At 42.3% G+C, this 19649-nt stretch overlaps 1 long non-coding RNA gene across 2 annotated transcripts; it reads right to left on the bottom strand.

Moving 5' to 3' along the window:
• Positions 1–906: 906 nt before the first annotated feature.
• LOC134472781 (uncharacterized) lies at positions 907–16708 on the bottom strand. 2 transcript variants are annotated; one of them, XR_010042763.1, is made up of 5 exons: positions 16502–16708; positions 14961–15102; positions 9071–9187; positions 5448–6353; positions 907–4294 (listed from the first exon to the last, which is right to left on the bottom strand). It is a non-coding gene; the product is annotated as an uncharacterized LOC134472781 (long non-coding RNA). The 2 variants fall into 2 exon arrangements; XR_010042762.1 differs by having other exon boundaries at positions 907–6353; positions 16502–16707.
• Between the last annotated feature and the right edge of the window lie 2941 nt (positions 16709–19649).

The following is a 19649-nucleotide window of genomic DNA, read 5'->3' as shown; positions in this document are numbered from 1 at the left end:
GTGCAAACCACTGAAAGGCAAAAGACAAGACAGGGTCCCCATCCCTGCTTTGGGCTCGAAGATTAATTGTTATTGCAACAGATCAGGGCCCAGGAACCCTGGGCTGCTGACCACCAGCGGGGCAGGGAAGAGAGGGTGGAACGGCATGAAGGGTGCAGAGGCCCAGGTGCCCTGGCCGCCCCGGTGTGCACAGACGCGTGCGCAGTGGCCTGAGCCGGAGGTGGGGGGCTGTACAGGCAGAGAGGCCACTGCAAAAAGACTGCATGTGGGAGGCAGGAGGAAAGAGAAGGTGACTGGGCGTATTTCCGGGGTGTCAGGGGTCAGAGGTGTGGGGGCAGGCGTGGGAGGCGAGTGTGAGAGCAGGGAGCAGCAAGGAGCTGACGCCTGGTTACCTGCCCTTCTGCCTCTGCGCCCCCTTGCTCCCACCGCGTCCCCCCATCCCTGCTCCGGCTCCTGTGAAGCTGGAGGCAGAGCAGCAGCCCCTGGCTGTGGGCAGTGGCACCACGAATCCAACCCCAGAAACCCCATTACCCCGTCACAGAGAGTCAAGTCCTCTCCACAAAGACGCAGCTGCCTAGTCGCCTGATGACCTTCATCGCCGTGAAGACGTCCTTGGTGTGCAAAACCCCAGGGTCAGAATGAAGCATCACAGAGCTAGTGACGCTTCTGTGCATCAAACCGCCCCAGTAACCTGGCTGGTGGTTTATCTGGGTGTCAGGGCCTTGCTTAGCGTGCGCGAGACCCCGGGTTTGATCCCAGCACCAAAACCAACAAACAGACAGAAAATCCCAACAAAATAAAGCAAACAAAACAAAACAAAACCTACTAGTATAAAAGTCATTAAAATAATTTATGAATGATTTTTACGACAAATTTGAATACTTCGAAAATGTGGCGAATGAAAGGTACATTTTGCAATCTTGATTTATTCATTAAACTTCTGAGCTGCCTTACATGTTCTTTTACAAGTGTATTCACATGTCAGATGTTATGAGCGCTGCATGGCTTTAAATGCCTGCAGAGTGGTGCACAGGCTTTGGCCACTCGGGCTGCGTGATGCCTGCACCACAAATCCCCCAGAGCTCACCTGGGGCACAGCCTCGGTGACCAAGGCGACTTCCTTCTTTCAGACTTGCTCCTGACCATAAGCTGTATCTTCTCCTCCTGCGGGCGGTCCCTCCGCCACTGACTGCCCAAATCATTACTTATCTATTTATTTACATTTCCTCTTCCTTTTTGCCCTTTAGGGTAAGAAGTTGCTCCCAGGGCCCTCCCAAGTGTGTTGGTATGATTGCCCTCGCTTCCCCTGCCCTGGTGCTGGACAGTGCTTGTACTTTACACTGATGAGCGCACATCACATCTGAAGGATCTGTTCCCCCCGGCCCGTTCTCCCCCCAAACTTGTGTACAGAAGTATAGTTATCTAGGGAGACACTTAAAACTAAGGTGAGATTTCTTAAAACTCAAGAACCACGTGGGGCAAATACTGACTTAAGGCAAAAGGCAGCTAGGACCCATCTGTCTGACCCGACTTTCGCTTCCTAACCAGGCACCCTGTTCTCATAGGACGCTCAGGTCCTATTAGCTTCTCAATGTTCATACCTGCGAACCCAACCAGACTGTGGCTCATCCTGGGCTCCTTCCTCAAGTTCTCCAAGCCAGAAGTTTTCCTATCTATTTCTGATCACAACGCCCCTAAACCTGAGTTTGCATCCTAAGTATCGTTACTCGTCTCCTCTCCGCTCCCTGTCCCCAGTACTCTACATGCTCTGCCTATATTGTGAGCTCTTGCACTGTATCTTGCTTGTCAATCCAGCTGAAAGGTCTGTTCCAGCACAGAAGCCTGTTTTGGTACATCATCAGTCTCCCAAATGGTGACGACAAGCTTTCTATACTGCCAAACACCTCCTCCCACTATTGGCTGGGCCTGCCGTGCAATGAGATGTGATTCTACCCTAATGGATGAGTCTTTCCTAAGTTACTGGCCATCCCCTAAAGTTACATCTTACTCTGAGTAACTAGCTGTGCCTAGATAATGAGTATTGAGACAATACATTAAACATCCCAACTAGATTTGCTTAATCCCATATACTTTATAGCAAACACATTGACTTATTTTGCAGTTAATTGGATTCTGGGAGTCAAACTTTCTGTTATAGTCACAGGAGCTGGACCTCTTTCTATCTATAATTAATCCTTCCACTTGAGCTTTGAATTTGCCTATTCCCTGCTTCTCAGAATGTTCATATGTGATTACTTGATAAATATCCACCTCTCACACCCGCTGTAGTTTCCAGGAGACCAGAGATCTTATTCTATTTTTGATTCCCATTGTATCCTTAATTCTGGGCAGAGTGCCTGGCACATAAGAAGTGCTCAATAAATATCTATTAAATAAACAAAAGAAAATAGTAATGCCTGTGAAAGTATGGGACTGTATAAACTCTATCTTGAATTCATTATTATGTTACTCAGACTCTCAAAATAATTTAAATGATGAATGAAGATACTCTTGGGGAAATATAGAACTTAATAGTATGGTAGAATGCATGGACTTCGGAAGATTGTTATATATTAATTTCTGAGGAAGGTTTACTGCATAGACATTTAGATCTAAATACAGAGGAATATCCCTGGATAAAAGTCAAGACCAGCTCTCATGATTTACAGCATTCTTGAGCTCTTCTTGCTGGCTTGTACCCACATTTCTCTTTTGAAATCTGTTTAGATGGTTTTTTCCTTTCCATGTTTGCAAAAACACAGAATCAGATAGATGAGAGCACAGTTCCTGGCCATTGCACAAGAGAAGGGCAGGCTCATTGGGGACATGTTGTGGTCAGTCTGCATCTCCCTGGTTCACGATGTAATTTAAGTGGCATTTCCTGCTTCCACGCTGGAGCTCCAGCTCCAGTCCATGCATCAAGAGCTCAAAAGGTCAAATCTGTTTTCTTCCTCTTTTCTCTGTAGAACAAGGAATCCCCCGCCCACCCCGCCACACACACAAAAAGATCTCAAAGAAGACCTGAGGGCCTAACAGTGCTGGCTCCAGTTCTGCTTTGCAAAAGCACTGAGCCAGAGAAATTTAATACCATCCACATGCACTCACCATATGCAATTTCATATCTTCCAGGAGCCACATGTTTTAGTAGCCACATTTAAATAAAGCAAAAGAGATGGTTGAGAGTAATTTTAGTGATATATTTTAGTTCAACCATGAAAAATGTACTGTATTCCACATGTAATGCTGTGAAAGGTTATCAAGATGCTTTGTGTTCTTTGGAAGCTGGCATGTACTTCATGCTTGCATGTCTCAGCCCACAGAGGCATCTCAGAAGCTCAACAGCCACGTGTGACCAGTGGCAAACAGTGGGTGACATAGTTCTGCACTGCCATTCCCCACACAGCAGAAGAGATGCCCAGCCTTGCCTCACCACTATCAGAGGGACCCTGAAGAAGATGGGCAACTTGAAACTTCTGGCAAGTTGTGATATTTGAGAAGCAAGACCTCTCGGGATCCTTCCTGGGGCTCAGAGCCCCATTCGCAGCTTTGCTCAGCATGGCCAACTCCACAGGGCTGTGGTCACTCCAGATCCTATCTGTGCCCCTCAGGGCCCAGGCACAGGGAGGGTTGCTCTGTCTTTTGTGTTCCCAGCAGTCAAGATGATCAAAGCAAAGGGGCCCAGCTTCACACCATAGTGTTTTCTAGGTTCAATTTGTTCTTGCCACATTTGACTTCATATAACTGAAGATCAATCGGGCAGGAAGTGGCCCTTCAGACCCAGTACCTGTAGAGGCTGACACCTGGAATATTGGTTAACTTAAAATTTTAACAGAAGGGACCAGTGAATTGAAGAGAACACGTGAACTGACCTCTATTGTGATGGACACTGAATAAGCACTGTTCCATTCTCATACACAGCAGGGACGCCATGGGCAGCGGGCAGGAGCCAGTCTGGATGAAGGGTGTCAGGCGGCAGGGCTCCAGTCCCTGTTCTGTCCTTCCCTCCCCAACCCCCGGCTTGTCCCCAGTGGTTTTCTTTTAATGCTTCGTATGGATAAATTGTTTCTGTGCCAAGGTTTCAGAAGCTGCCCACCTGGGAGAATTGCCTATTTTGATTCTGTCTGAATCTTTTTGCCTGGCTTCCCGTACTGTGTTCTGATCCCTCCATCTGGCGGAGATGCCTGCTTTCCTTCAGGCTTTGCTGCGTGAACACAGTCTGTTCTTGTGCAGTCACTCAGAGAAAAGCCCTCCAGCACCACATTGCTCAAGTGCATTTTATCCTTTTTCTTGCTTTCTGTTTTTTAAAGTAATGCATGTTTATTGTGTGAAAATGAAAAAAACTAAATAACATATGAGAGAAAATAAAAATCACACGTCATTGCATCACACAGCTCCCTGTGAATTTTAATGTCTTTGCTTTAAACTAACTTGGAATCATATTTTGCATGATTTTTCATGTGATCTTGTTTCTATGTCATTAAAGCATAATTAGTATTAATTTTTAACTTTAATTCTGTGCATGATCATAATTTACTTAATGATCTCTTCCACTGTTGAAAATGTCAACTGTTTGCAATTTTTCTCTATTGAAAATTATGCTTCAATAAGCAGTCTCATGCAAAAGATTGTGTTTCAGTGAACAGCATTGTACTTAAATATTTAACTGATTTTATAAATTTATTTTCTTAGGAATGGAATTGATAAGTAAATGAGCTTTATAAATGTTTGCTATGTGCATTGCTGGAACAACACTGTCTTTTCTGGTGTTGGCTTTCAAGGCAGCTTTTCGCCAGTCCATGGATTGGAACCAACACTTACAAACATTATTGTAATGTTTGCTCGCAGTTATTCAGGCTGGATGTCCAGTCAGGGCAGCAGCCCTGTTAGGTCCCGTGATGAACTGTCTGCAGTGTGCACACTTTTGGCTTCCCCTTGTGTCTGTCTATGGCAGGGTCGGAACCAGAGTGCTTGCTCTCTGGCCCTTCATGTAAGGTCACACACCCTCCTCAAGAGTGCTCCACCTCATGACTGAATTACTTCCAAATGTCTCCCCTTCTAAAGCCACCACCGTGGGACTGAGATTCTGACATCTGAAAGCTGAAGTGACACAAGTGTTCAATCTGTAACAATTGCTATGACAATTTTTCTTCTAAGACAATATTTGTAAGACTATTTTATGCATAGAGATGAAATTTTGGTCTGTCATATTCATTGTAATTACAGATAACCCAGGTGGCCTTTACCCTTTAGTTTAATTAGTTGTATTGGGTTTTGCAGCACACATGTGTGTGTGCACGCAAGTATGTGTGTGTGCACATGTGCGTTCAAGCATTCTACAGCAGCTGTTTGGTCATAAGCATGACCGCGCTTCTAATCCCTATTTATTCCACTCTGAACAGCCCACCCACACACGTGTCTTCCATTTTACATCAAAGGCAGAAACTTACCTCTCCAGTCCAGGGATCCCAAAGTAGACAGAGACCACCTTGAAGAAATGTGTGGGCTGGCTTTTGTCTAACAGACGGGAAATTAGAGGCATAAGGATAAAGCCTATCAAGTTTTAGAAGAAACTGTATTGAATTGAACTATAAGAGACAAAGGCAGAATGGAAGTGAGAGAAGCCTTTGGAACTCCTGGGCTACTGTGGGCAGGAGGAAGGCACAAAGGATTCCGTAGCTGTGTATGTGGCCCATTTGTACAGAGAGGGAACCCAGACTACCAGAGCCCAGAGCCCAGAGCCCAGAAGTCAGGAGAACATTTCCCAGGGATTAAGACTCAACTTGAATACAGGAAATGAAAGCGTGTATGTATTTCAGGATTTCTAGGGACCAAAGGTTGCTCTGAGCCTCTTTTAAGTGGGAACATGCATTGCACATGTCCGTTGCCTGTCTCATCCTTGTTTACCAGGCAGGATAGGACTTGATAATTAGTTGCATACGTTAGTTTGACCAGGCCATGGGATGCCCAGATATCTGATCACATATTCTGTGGTTCTCTGCAGGTGATTTGGATGAGTTTAACGTTTAAACCAAGAGATGGAGTAAGGCAGATTGTGATCTCTAATGGGATGGGGGGTTCCTCATTTCTTCAACCGAATGGCCTAAGAGCATAGAAGGTAAACTCTGGAGAAGAGAGAGGATCTTCAGGCCTGGCTGCTTGTGAACAGGAACACGTTCTTCCTCAGTCTTCAGACTTGAGTTGAAATTTGCTCTGGCTGGGCTGTGGGCTGCTGGGTGTCACACTTGGACTCCACAGTTCCAAGGCTTTTGGATTCAGACTGGACCTGCATCATGGCTCTGCCAGGGCAACAGACTGCTCATCCTCTCACCACTGCCCCTGGTGCCCATCAACCTCTAAGGCCACAAGAGAATCGAGAGAAGAGTTAGTGATGTATATTCACAAGCACACACACACACACACACACACACACACACACACACACGCAATCTTGATTTTGTGCCCTCTGAGCAGCATTTCCCCAGCCTTTCTCAATCTCTGCAACCAACTATTGCTCTGCTTTGGTGCATGAGAACTTTGAGACTCTGCAAATATGTGAGATCGTTTGGTGCTTGTCACACCTGTTAGAATAACCAGGATCAAAAAGGTAACAAATGTTGGTGAATGCGGAGAAGAAGGAACTCTTGTACACTGCTGGTGGGATTGTAAATTGATGCAAACAGTGGAAAACAGTATGGAGATTCTCCAAAACATTGAAAGTCGATGACTATTTGATGTGAGCACCCCATTCCTGGCGGATACCCAAGGGAAAGGAAGTCAGTGTGTCAAGAGACACCTGCCCTCCCACATTCACCGCAGCATAGTGGGGAAGAAGGGAGCAATGGAAGCGTCCAGCACTGGAGGAATGGCTAAAGATGTGGTGTCTACGCCCAGGCCAGGAGTATCCAGCCTCAAAACCGAAAACATTCTATATTTAAAACAGAATTCTTGTTGAGATGTTGACTGACCTCATTCTACATTTTCTATATACAAGGCTTCTATTTTAGTAAAGTAACATGCTTTGCTATCTTGATATTTACTTTGATCCCTGCTTGGGTCAGAAAATGTCATGGTTTGCATCCAGATTCCTTCCCCAGGCCTCTCGTGCTATAGGTGGGTGTGGGGAAGTGACTGAGTCATGCACATAGATCCCACTGAGAGCTGCACATTTGGGCCCCTGGGAGATGAAGCCCAGTAGGGGAGGTGGCCACTGGGGCGTGGCCGGGGAGGTCTCTCTCCTCCTCCTCCCTTGACCTTGCTCTGCTTCCTGCCGACCATGCTGTGAGCAGTTTCCCCCTGCCATGCTACCCTGCTGGAGCCAACTGACTGTGGATGGAACCTCTATAAACTGTGAGTCAAAATAAATCTCTCTTCCCTAGAGCTGTGTCAGGCAATATGTTGCAGCAATGAGACAGTATGTGAGGCAGATAATAATTTAAAACTTAAAAGAACAGATGCTTTTGGTAGTTTGTCACTCAATTTTGTGTGTATGGTTTAATATCACGGCACCCGATTATTTTATTTCATTAACTTTTACGTGTTGGGAATACACATCTCTCTTCCCATTGTAGAGGATTAACTCTTGTGCAGACAATGTTGATACTTTACCCTAATTCACAGTTTTAATTAGTTCATCCTAGCTATTTTAATTTTGCCTGTTTGCCATCCAAGGCTGAGAAAGAAATACTAGCATCCTCCAAACCATGCTGTCTCCACATATTTACTTGTGTCCTTAAGTTTTGCTTTCTTATGATTTGATGCTTTATGCCCATGTTATTTATTATAACTATCATGATATCTCTTTTCCAACATATTAAAATGGGTGATTGATAAATGCTTTCTCTTTTTCAAAACCCCTTAATTGTGGAACAGTTTTATATTTATAGAAAATTTAAAGCAAATACTCTTCCCCTGTCTTCTTTGATTTTTTTTTTATTTTTATTTTTTAAAGCCAGTCAAATTTAGCAGTGGGGGGGTGGTGGTGGTATACCAACTTTAGTGACACTAATGTTAATAAGTTCTAATAACCCACTGCCATCGGACTAGCCATCTTCTTTGATCTTAACAGCTCACACTACTACGTTAGCATCTGTCACTCCAAGAAACCCAACTTCGGCACATCACCACAAACGTGGCCAGGGACTATTCAGATTTCACCACACTGATTGGTTGACCTATAGTTCTAATTCTATTCTAAACGTTTTCAGAAGTACCACACACCTTAATGTCTTCTGGGCTGTGACACTTTGTCAGCTTTGCCTTGTGTCATACGATCTTCCCTGTGGGATTGTAAATATAACTTTTTGGATTGTGAGGAAGACTAGAAAAGGGATTACAATGCTTGGATGACTGTGCACAATATCTGGGATTACAATACTTCACCACCAGCAGGTGTATTGGAATGGCCGTGGATTTGGGTTGGGCTGGTATTGTCCTACCGGTGAGCAGCAGGCAGGGCTCACAGTCACTTCAATCACCAGATGAAGGCATGCTGGGCAGTTTCCTGCATGGTAAAGCCTGCCCCCCATTTGCCCTACTCCCTTTCCCAGGCTGTTCTTTGGAACCAAGTCACTGCAATGCAACCAAGTTGAAGACCCAGGGTGGGGTGGGTACACCTCTCGAAGCAGCATGTTTTCATTTTTGCTTGTATTTTGAGATTTCCTACTTGTCTAGATTTTTGTCTGTCTAGCTTTTTCAAATTTTTGCTGACTTGAGCCATTTTATTTTTAGCATTCTGGTTTTATAATTGCACTTTATGAATCCCTGCTTGTCTTCTGTCAGAAGGGATTTCTAAGGACCTTCCCTTCCTTGGCTGACTGACTTGAGAAGGATGCTGCTGGCCTCTCTTGTGCACATCAGAAATCAGTCCGCCAGGCTGGGGTGGCAGGGAGTGGCTGTGTGTGGCAGTGGGGCACTGGATTCCTGTTTGACAGAGGAATTCTTGGGATGGGCTCAAGGGGGATTTAAACATCCTTTGGCAGAAGGAGTCATTCCTAAGCTAAGAATGTGACCCTAAAAGAAATCTCTTCTTTTGTAACACCATAATCTTTTTGGTTCAAGTTTTAATAGTTACCATTTGTGTGTTTGGCAGTATCCAGGATGTTTTCATGCTGCTGTTTATCTTTCCAGTGCTCCTCAGAGTAAGCCTTGTTCTTCCCATTTTAGAGATGGCAAACCAAAGTTCCTGTTCCTAGGAAATGGAAGCTGTTTACAAACAAGGCCATTTCCTTCTAATCCTCACTCCTTTCTAGTGCCCTCCGCCCCTCCAATGGACAGAAAACTCCAGGGCAGCGGGTTCCTGTGCCCCTGCCCTTCCTGGAGCCTTCCTTCCCCAGTGTTACTGTTGGTTTGTCCTAGGCTCAGCCTCAAGTACACTCCTGTTAAGTAGTGTAAAAAGTATGTTCGAATGCAGATATACTGCAAAGCAAGCCGAGCAGATGTCACAATGTGGAAATGTGAGGAGCAAAGAAAGCTTATTTGAGGTGAGCTCAGTCCAGCAAACACAGGATCAGCCCCTGACGCGCAGGGCAACCGGGAATCAGGCATCAGCACAGAGGGTGCCTGTAGGTTGTGGTGAAGACATGATTTACATTTTGTAAGATGGGAATTTCCAAAACGGGCGATTGCACGGAAGTACCGATTACAGGGAGAGCACTGTAAAACACTGCGCTCAGCCCCCAGGTTAGTGACGCAGTTGGAAGGAATGGACTCAAGTGGTGTACTGCTTTTTAGCCAGGAAACTGCAAGTTTTGAAAGACTTAACAAATTTCCATTCAGCTTGTCAGTGGTATGCAGGCAAATTTTTTTCAATTTCAGAATTAGTCTATTTGCATAACTTTTCGTGGACAGTGAACAAGGCTGTCAGAGAATGACCAGTTTAGTTTGGCATGTTAAGAAATCTGTGACATTGTTGTCTTAGTAATGCCTACAAAGATGATAATAGGACTCCCTCCCCCCTCCCAGCTATTAGGAATAGGGTAGCATTTTTTTTAGAGTAAGTTTTTCTATTTAAATATGTAAAGCATCTTAAGGAAATAGAGCATATTCTTGGTAGATCCATTTGCCCTTATGGAGCACATGCTTACTTGGAAGCATAAAACTTACCATACCGTTTTTTAAAACATGATATTAATATCCAAAATATGCTTAAATCTTAGCCTATAAAATGAGTTTAGAGCTAATGTTATAGATTTTAAAAATCAACTTCTTGTGCAATCTTTTATCTGATATGGAATGTTGTAGTTCAGATTTTTAGCAAGATTATTTTCAAATGTGGCATTTGTTTAAATGGTATTTGCTGAAACACTGAACCTTCTGTCATACATTATCTAATTTGGTAATATTAGCATCATGCCAAGTTTCCTGCGTGCCATCTTGGTCTCTCTGTAAACTTGCAAGAGAATTACTCCCACAGACACTGGCCGTGTTACCATGTTTTAAAGCTTAGTGTCCTGAACTTTAAAATTTCTTAAGTTCCATTTATGAGGGTAGGTTAAAAAGTGGCATATTTAGATTTTGAGACATCATGCTAACCATTGCTTTACATTTTTAATTACACTCCAAATTGCAACAAATCAAAAAAAAAAGATAAACCTCAATGAGACTTTAGATATTTCTTGCTAGTAAGAATTGTTCTTGCCTTCATTTTTATTTTTAGTTTAAAAACTAAAGCCACGCCAGAAGGAGGAATGAAAATGAGAATTCCTAAATCAAGATAAACATTGTTTTCATAAAAGGGCAACATTGGGGCTGGGGATTTAGCTCAGCGGCTTAAGTACCTGCCTTGCAAGCAGGCAGGCGTGAGTTTGATCCCTGGTACTGATAAAAATGAAAGAGACAAAAAAATAAAAAGGGCAGCATTATGAAATAAACCAGAATGATGATTTTGCCTGTCATCTAAGTGTCCCCCACCCCCAGTCCCTCACGTTCCTTGTCTTGGAGACTCTCTCTGCGAAGTAGACACTAGAGAAGGCAGTGCTTGTCTCTGAATGTGTTTCGTACAGAATGTATTTTTCCTTCTCATTTCTAGCTAATAGAAATATGAAAGATATTGTGACCTTTCCCAGACACTGAGAGGTTTTATTTTTTAATTGATGCTATAAAAGCTAAATGCAAAGTTTACACAGGCCCTGACTTTGACCAGGACCCACACATCTGGGTGTCGATCTGCATTATCTGAATCCACTGAATTTTCAACTCACAGAACTTCTGTGAAATTTTCAGAAGATTCCTTACTTCCTCCTAATTTTCAGCTGAGTGGGAGGTATTTCAAGAGCTTTTTAAAAAGCTAGAATTTTAACATCTTTGTTCCCAGCACCACTTGGCTAAAGGGCTTTTAAAATAATTGTGTTAACTTCGCATTTCCTGGAAATGGCTCAAAAATGTGAAGGGTGCTCTAGAGGAAGCAAAAACACAGCACCAAAAATATTTTTATCTTAGTTCATTCTAAAAAAAAAAAGCGATTTCCTAAAAGGCAAAGATAACTACCTGATGACACTGCCTATAGAGCACTAAATCTCTTTAATTAAATTAAAAACTGCTACTGCTTTAATAAGTGAGTCAATGAATGGGTTAGTTCACATAAATAATTGTTCTACAGTCCACTAAGAAACAAAAAGAAGGAATTGAATGAAACGTTGATACTAATGTAAATGAAATAGTTGTTACTAATGGTAAACCAAAATTGAAGGCATATGCAGGATTTCCTTATATATTCACTGAAAACAATAAAATACAGGAGGAAAGTCACTACCATAGCTACAATGATTGTTCCTCAAAGTTGTGACCAAGAGATGCCTGTTTCAGTAGTTTGCTTTCCTCCTCAAGTTCAAGCCATGTAACAGTTGAGAGAATTCACAGTAAATTCTTACTTAATGCTTCCTAATAACTTCCTCTCAAGTAAACCTGATCTATCTGGATAAACGATAAAATAACCAAATCAACATTCACATGATGTGAGGCTGAATTCAGCTCACTCGTCCGATTGAGCCAAAGTTAAATTCTGATAAAGCTTCCATGGTTTCCGTGGCAGCCTCTAGCCTGCATATGTGTCACCTGTGATCCGGTTCACCGGGAAGGAAGTTGATCAGTGTCAGCCTCGTGTCCTGTTTCCCTTCCCTACCCGTATTGGCCATGTACGGGCCAACCAAGTCCCTCCAGCTCAGGAGTCATTGAGCTCAGCCGTGACTCGCTGGCAAGAATGTGCCCCCACGTCACCAGCAGGAGATGCTGCCCTGTGTGCCGTGGTGAGATGTTTGTGGGTTTCAGCTTTGTTCTTGTCTCGGTTCTCCTGGACACCTCGCTGTTCTTTACAATAAAGCTCTCCATACTAAAGGTGATTGAAAGCACCCCTTTTTCTGTGACCTGCACCCTGGTCACTGCACCCCGTTCCCTGCCTGGCACACTGCAGTGACGGGACAGACCTCCAAGGCGGCTGGAGAGGAGGCTGAGTCGCAGGACACCTGCAAAACACAAGTCGCAAGTTCCCCTCGGCGCTTTGGCTGTCTCCCTGGCTCCTTCCTTGCTCTGTCAGTGAATCCACTCCCACGCGCAGTCAGTGTGTGCAAAAGAAAAGTGCAAGGCAGAAGGGCCGTGATTGATTTAGTAACTGACCGCACATGGGTGGGGAGGAGGAGAAGCCTCTGCCAGTTTGGATTTGCGTAAAAACCAGATTTTGTCAAGCAAGATTCGGGTAGTCCGTTTACCTGCTCAGCGCCCTGTGCCCCAGATTCCTGAACACAGAATCCTGTAAAGAAGCCCTCTCTCCTCCCGCCCATGTCTCTTTAGATATAATCATGTCACACGTGTAGCTATTAATAAAGAAAACATTAAAAGGTACTCCTCTTGTTTCTGTGAAAATAAAACACAGGAAAATAATCACAGCTCTGTCTTTCCTGCTGCCCAGTGAGGCTGCTGCTTCCAAGGAACTTCACAGAAAACTGCTTTGAGTGAGGATTTCAGAAGCTGAGACTATTTCAGGTGGAAATATGCTAGTTATTATTTAGTGTAAATGCCTATTTAAAGTCCACATTCCAAAAGAGGCCATTAAGAAAATAGGAGTTAAATAAGCCAAATGATTTTAGGTGTTTTATGAAGCATAGTGAAATATTTAGGAAGCCAACAGAATTTGGTGTATATTTCTCATCCTAAAGAAAAACATTCATCTATTACTATTTCAGGATTTCATTTTGTCTTACTTTGTAACACAAATAATGTACAGAACAATGAAATAAAATAGACAAATTTTAAGTTTAAACATGTGAGTTACTTTTTGAAAGTTATGCTACCAAGAAATTGAAAGCTCTTGGGCTATTTTCAGTGTCCATCTTGCATATTTCAACAGTACAAAGACCTCGTATGTGAAACCAGCAGCTTCCCATAGAAGGTAGATGATCATAAGACAAGTGATGGACTTGTTTGGACTTGGTCTCCTTTTTTCTCTTTTTCCTACATGAGCAAACTCCATGTTTGAACCCAGTAATGAGAAGCCTGACAGATCAGCTAACAACTGGCCATTAGTGGACTTAATCCCACGGTAGCTCCCCTGGGATTCTGGCAAGAAGAGTACATGAGATCCTGGGCCACCTTCCCGTGAAAATCTAACCTAGAGAAATTATTCTGAAAGTCTTCCTTTTGCTTATATATCTTTGAAGAAGTTAGAAATGGTAAATATAATCTTCTTGGTTATGAATTTGCAAATAGCTACTAATTGGATAGTAGTTATTTTCCCATGTTAGCTATACTAGACAAGGGATAATCTTTTTATACAGCTCAGTACAAAGTAAAAGCCTTTTCTCCCCTAAGATGTTGGGAAATGAAGTGAAAAACTATTTTAATAATCTCTAAATCCTCATCATTTCTTTGTGAGTCAGTTGAAGCTGAAAAGACATGGAGCTGACCTTAAATTTAGAAAAAGTAAGCTCAGGATTTTCTAAGTGTGACTTACCAGGCGCCTATGATAAGGTTCAGTAACACTCACGTTGGTCAATGTCACCTCCTAACACTGATATCACCCAAGGTTTCTAACTGTTCTCCATTGTCAACAGGGGTAACCAATTCAAGCATCTGTTTATAGCACACACACAGCTTCCCAATGAGTGCGTAACTATGGCAACAAACATTAAACCCTAGGAAAGAGCAGGGCTGGTGCCTTAGGGTCCAGCCATGGCAGTCCCACTGCTCACTTCCTAGGTGACTTCTTTCATGAGGCCTCTCAGCTCATGGCTGGGTCACACATAAAAGGCGTTGGGGCTTTGTGAAGCCATGCTCTAAGTGGGATTCATAACTACCAGGACCGTGGACAAGCTGAGAAACCATGAATTGATCAAATGCCAAATATAAAACAATTATTACAGATACACACAAATAAAATACTGAATTCTATAAGATGTAAGGATCTTTTTCAATTAGCAATCACTGTGCCTTGGATGAACTCCATTGGCCATGATACTGACAGTGCTTGTGCAGCAATCCAGTGACCAAGGTTACCCCAACAGTGGTTCATCGTACTGTTAAATGTCTGGAAGCTCATGGCTACTGCTTGAGGCACTTCTTGTAATCGGAGAGACCAAAGGCAATGTGTATTAATCTCAGGATGGCTCAATAAATTTAGTATTAAGGAAGGCCTGTTCACATTCATCAGTCCAGTTAAGTGAGTTTTGAGTTTCTCCCTTATGGGAGTCATATAGAGGCAAGCTTTTCAGTAAAATTTAGCCTACAGTATCCAACCGCCCCCAGAAACTCTTGTCTGTTTTTTTTTTTTTAATTTTCTCTCATAGAGCAATTCTAACCCCTTGGTTATCTTTTTGTAAATTTTCTAGTTCTCAAAGACCTTTTGTGCTATCTCTATTAACTGGCTGAGGGGCATTTCCTCAATCCTCTCAAACCTTTGCAATTTTTGTCTAATATGTGGGGCCGACTGAGTTGCAAAGAGAACAGCTGGCGATACTGGGAAACCTCCTTACCTCTGGACGTCCAATCGGGGTGGCACAAAAGGAGAACATGGTTGCGGCATTCCGGGTCAGAGAGCCAGCTTCATTTGGATGGCACACCGCCTTTTGTCCACGGGTGGCACGTGGCAGGCCATCATTTTACTGAAATTACATTCTTAACAAAAAAGGGCTTTTTCATAGGTAACAAAATTGTGCTGCATAATCTCCCAGATGTTCACAGCACATGCAAGAACTTGTATCTTATCTCTGGTATCATCTATAATCTCATTTTAATGGAAACATTTTGCAGCAAAGTACAATCTTATGATTGTACCAAAACTGATCTAATACTGTCAAATTCTGAACACATTTACTTCTTGTCAAACCTGTTATTTGCTGTACTATAAACCAAGACAAATAAAATTTATATCCTCTTGAGTTTTTTTACAACTTACAATATACCCCCCAAGTTAAGCTTTTATCTTTTTTTTACATTCTGGCACAGCCAGACATTTTTACTTGAAGACAAAACCACTTTTTTTGTCCCTCTTTTTACTATTACCAGTCAATTACCTTTTCTCTCGCTACTCAGACAACATCAAAAACTCTCAACAAAACCTTTGAAGTCACCTTTTAGTAGTCTAAAACATATTTAATTATTTTTATTTGATGTCTTTTTACCACATAAAAATGCTGTATTTTAAAAACAAAACTGTAACCTTTTAACTGGCTCAATATATAGTACGACCTGGTTTTATTTGGTAAAGTTGATATAATTCTTAAAAACCATATATATACACATATATGTGCACATATGTTTACATTTTAACCAGAAAGAAAAATACTCCTTTTAAAAGGCATGTCGAGTTTGCAAGCAATCAATTGAGGACTAACATATTAAACAAGGTGCCACATTAAAGACACAAACAAAGGGTGCTTCATGCACAGTTTGGTGAGCTAAAGGAAATAATTTCTTCTTATTATGAACCTTGAATCTAATAAGCCATATGGATCCTGCAACAGAAACGGGCAACAAGCCCCTAAGTTAGTAACAAATTTAGACGGGCAAACAATGCTAAAGTACAAAAACTCTGAACATAAGTATCTAAATCCCTTAGTCTGTTTTGGGCTCGTAGAAGGGGTTCCTCGGAGAGAATGTTCTGTTAGATTTGGGGTAACCAAAAGGAGAACAATTAGAACAAATGGACACACAAACAGACATACAAGACAAGACAAGCTGCAGCAAAAATAGCCTTTGCTCCAAAAAAAAAAAAAAACCTAACCAATTATTGGGTCTCTGGAGAGACTTAGCAAATTAGCAAATTCCAAAAAACCAATTGACTCTGTCCTCGGGAGGTTCCCACTGCAACAGAGCGGTTCCCCACCCGGGGCAGAGTCACAAAATCAACGAAGCGGTTCCTTACCCTGGTCGGAGCCACAAGTGGACGGAATTCATCCCAAAACCAACTGACTCTGACCTCAGGAGATCCACACTCCCAAAGTTTGAGGGCGTCCCCTCCAAGCATACAACTTCAACTGACCGCGGCCCAAACAAACCTCTTCAGAGTACTTACTTTCAGATGTTCAGAAATGGGTCTGGGGTCTTGCTCCCATCCCGGACCGAGCCCCCAAATGTGATAACTTGGACCCGGTATAAAAATCCAAGGAAGCAAGAAATTAAAATTTTGGAAGCAAAGGCTTTATTTCCAGGCCTGGTGACACAGCCTCCAGGAGCCAATTTGGAGACTGCGTGCCTGACAGCTAAAAGTCAGGGCTTTTATCTTGTAAATCCACAAACAGCTGCTGGTCACACAATGTAAGGAAGGGGGTGGGGGTGTGACGCACTACAAAGCAGAAATGGCAATTGCAAGTCTCCCTGCATACTAGCAAGCTTAGATAAGAAGAAATCTTGTTTTTCTCAGCAAAGAATAGAGAAGTCTAGCAGCAATTAACAACCTTAGTTACCTTACTCTAGCATCACAACTGTTATTTGTAGAGGGCAACAATGGTTAACATATCAATTAGGTAAGATTTTACAGTTCTTTACAGAGGAGAGCATTGATTAACCTATCAATCCTTTACTCAGAGGGAAAAGGAACACACAGGTATTGCTATGATACAAACGAAGCTATTACAATGTAATGCAATTAACACAATTTGTGATGGGCTACCGGGTAGGGAAGACCCCAGTTGTCAGGAGCTATTACCTCAGTCCTTTGTTTTATGGCCTTTAGGAAGTTAAAACTTAACCTAGTTAGATTTGAAGGGAGAAGGGGAGGGGAAGCAGCAGGTGGCGCTTATACAGAACAGACTTCGGCGCGATAGTTAGGGGGCCTTAGGTTATAACATGTGTACATTTTTTTGGCAGACTGTGTATATGTAATAATAGTGTCACATATGCTTACTAATAACAGGGCTGCAGTCAATGATTTAAAAGGAAGAAGTAAAATGATCTATAGCCCATGACCCTGAAAAACTGATATTGGTGTGTTGCATAACCGGTGTCTGGTTTCAGCAGTTCTGGGAATACCATAGTTATGCTTCTTGGTTAGAGCAAATCATATGCTTTCTGTTAAGGTCATTTGGTTGTAGACTTTTAAAAATCCCTGCCTAAATCTGACTGTACGAGACTCCCTTAGCCTGTGAGCCTCTGCTGTCTTGGGGTCTATCTCAGGAATGACCCGCAAAGCCAGTGTCTGGCCCGGGGCCCCTCAGGACAGCAGCACTGCACCCTTGGGTCTGTGTGCCACCATTTTTCTTAGCCTTTTCCCCAAGGGGCCAGAGTCCAAGTCTGTCCCAGGTAAATGAAGGCCCAGAAAGCTTCCTGTAAAGGTCCATGTAAGGAATGTGTCAAGCTTTGCAGGCCAAGAAACAAAAGCAAGGATATTATTTAGGTGACTTAAATAATAGAGAAAAATAGTTCTAAGTTAGAAATGTCTAAAAAATGCTTTCAGTTGACAAGATGTATATGAAATAGTAGTAATTGAGTATCACAGTATTTATTTTGAGTAACAGACCAAAAAAATTTTTAATACTAATAAAAATACACAATTCTCCCTTTTGGAGGGAAGGGATATAGCATTTTGCTTAATGAATTCACCTTTAGTGTTTTTTGTCAATAAAATCAATGACAAATATTTTTCTGCTAGTCAGTCTGTGTTGAAACTTTAAGGATTACATTGTTTGAAATGTCTTTCCACACAGAGCATATTGCCGCATACAGCTATCAAGTCCACTGGCATGTTTTTATCAAGTTTAAAACTTGAAACACATTAACACAGTTCACCCAGATTCTTCTCTTGGCCTCTTCAGATTAATTACCCCCAATTGAAGTGCAAGCAAAAGCATCTCAATTATACAGTTTAGTAGATCTTGAAATATGAAAATTTGTTTCCACTTGCATGGAGATATGAAAAGTGCTGTTGGAATTACAGTTTAAAAATCAGAAAAAGTACCCAGAAAATTAGAGTTGGGATACTTTGATTTGAGTTTTAACTTTTCCCACCATACTTACAATTGCCATTCAAGAAAATATTAGTTGCCAAATGGCTTGTCATATAGTTTTATAGCAAATTTATTAAGAAATGGTCAGGTGGGTAGCAAAACCCCAAAGCCATGTAGCATTCAGTAACACCTATTACAGTCAGTTCTTCAAGAAAATTTTGCAAGCTTAGTAAAGTTATGCAACCTGGCTGGTGTTTGGCTTCACATCTATTTTCCCACCATTAACACATCTTAGCAGATTCAATTCAGATAGCACTAAATTAGTGCCTTCTCTGGCTTTTTAAAACAGTGCTCTCTCCTGTAATTATCCCACATAGCCTGTTCACAGACCATAATTGTTGAGTCATGTCAAACCTGTTATTGCTTTTCAAGTAAATAACAACTAAGCAGTCTTGATAACAGCTGATAATTCATCAAGAATAAGAAAAACCACTAAAACCCAAAAGCACAATTGACTTTATTTTAAAATTTTTCTGCTATTGTAATAAAATATAATTTAATTAGCTCACTATTTGTAAATAGATTCCTTGCTTAAAGTAATGAACACCTTACATACTTACTTTGGGTATAGCCCGACTTTTATTTTGCTTTTTGTGCAGAAATTCTGTTGCCATGAAACAATCCATCTTAAATTTTCTCATTTTTCTGACGGTCGCTTTTCTCTGAGCTGGAAACGTTTTCAGCACGTGCTTGTCCCGGAAGTTCAATGTGTAATGCACTCTTTCAGTGGCCCAAGCGTCACTTCACAGCAAAGGAAGTCTTCAGCCATCTAATTCAAAATGAGACGCCCGCGCTGTGCCGCACCCTCGGAGAGCAGCTTGCAAAGCGTAGCCCCCTTTCTCCGGGCCCCATTGGCGTACCCCAGGGCTCCCCGACTCACGCGAGCCTTTAAGCTCTAGTAGCAGCCTGGTAGGCTCAGTGCTCCAAGAGCCACGGGCCACGTGAGCCACGTGTGATCCCCGTGGTAAGTACTATCACTGCCGGCATAGTGTGACAGCACTGACACACCGTGCACAAATAAGTGAGCAACTTACATAAAAAACACAGTGACATAGCTGTGCTCCAATATCATTTTATTGATAAACACTGAAACTGAATCTCATACATTTCTTTTGGGTATAAATATAGTACTGGGCAAATTTCCTCCTTCATATTGCTGCCATTTATCTGCTTATCCAAAAGAAGGAAGAGGTTGAGGTCTTCAGGGACCAGCTCTGG

Source organism: Cavia porcellus, unplaced genomic scaffold (assembly GCF_034190915.1).
Source record: "Cavia porcellus strain 051 isolate PalLab524CR breed Dunkin Hartley unplaced genomic scaffold, mCavPor4.1 scaffold_24, whole genome shotgun sequence".
Classification (NCBI taxonomy): domain Eukaryota; kingdom Metazoa; phylum Chordata; class Mammalia; order Rodentia; family Caviidae; genus Cavia; species Cavia porcellus.
The sequence above is the reverse complement of the archived record's forward strand: the minus strand, read 5'-3'. Positions and strand labels throughout refer to the sequence as shown.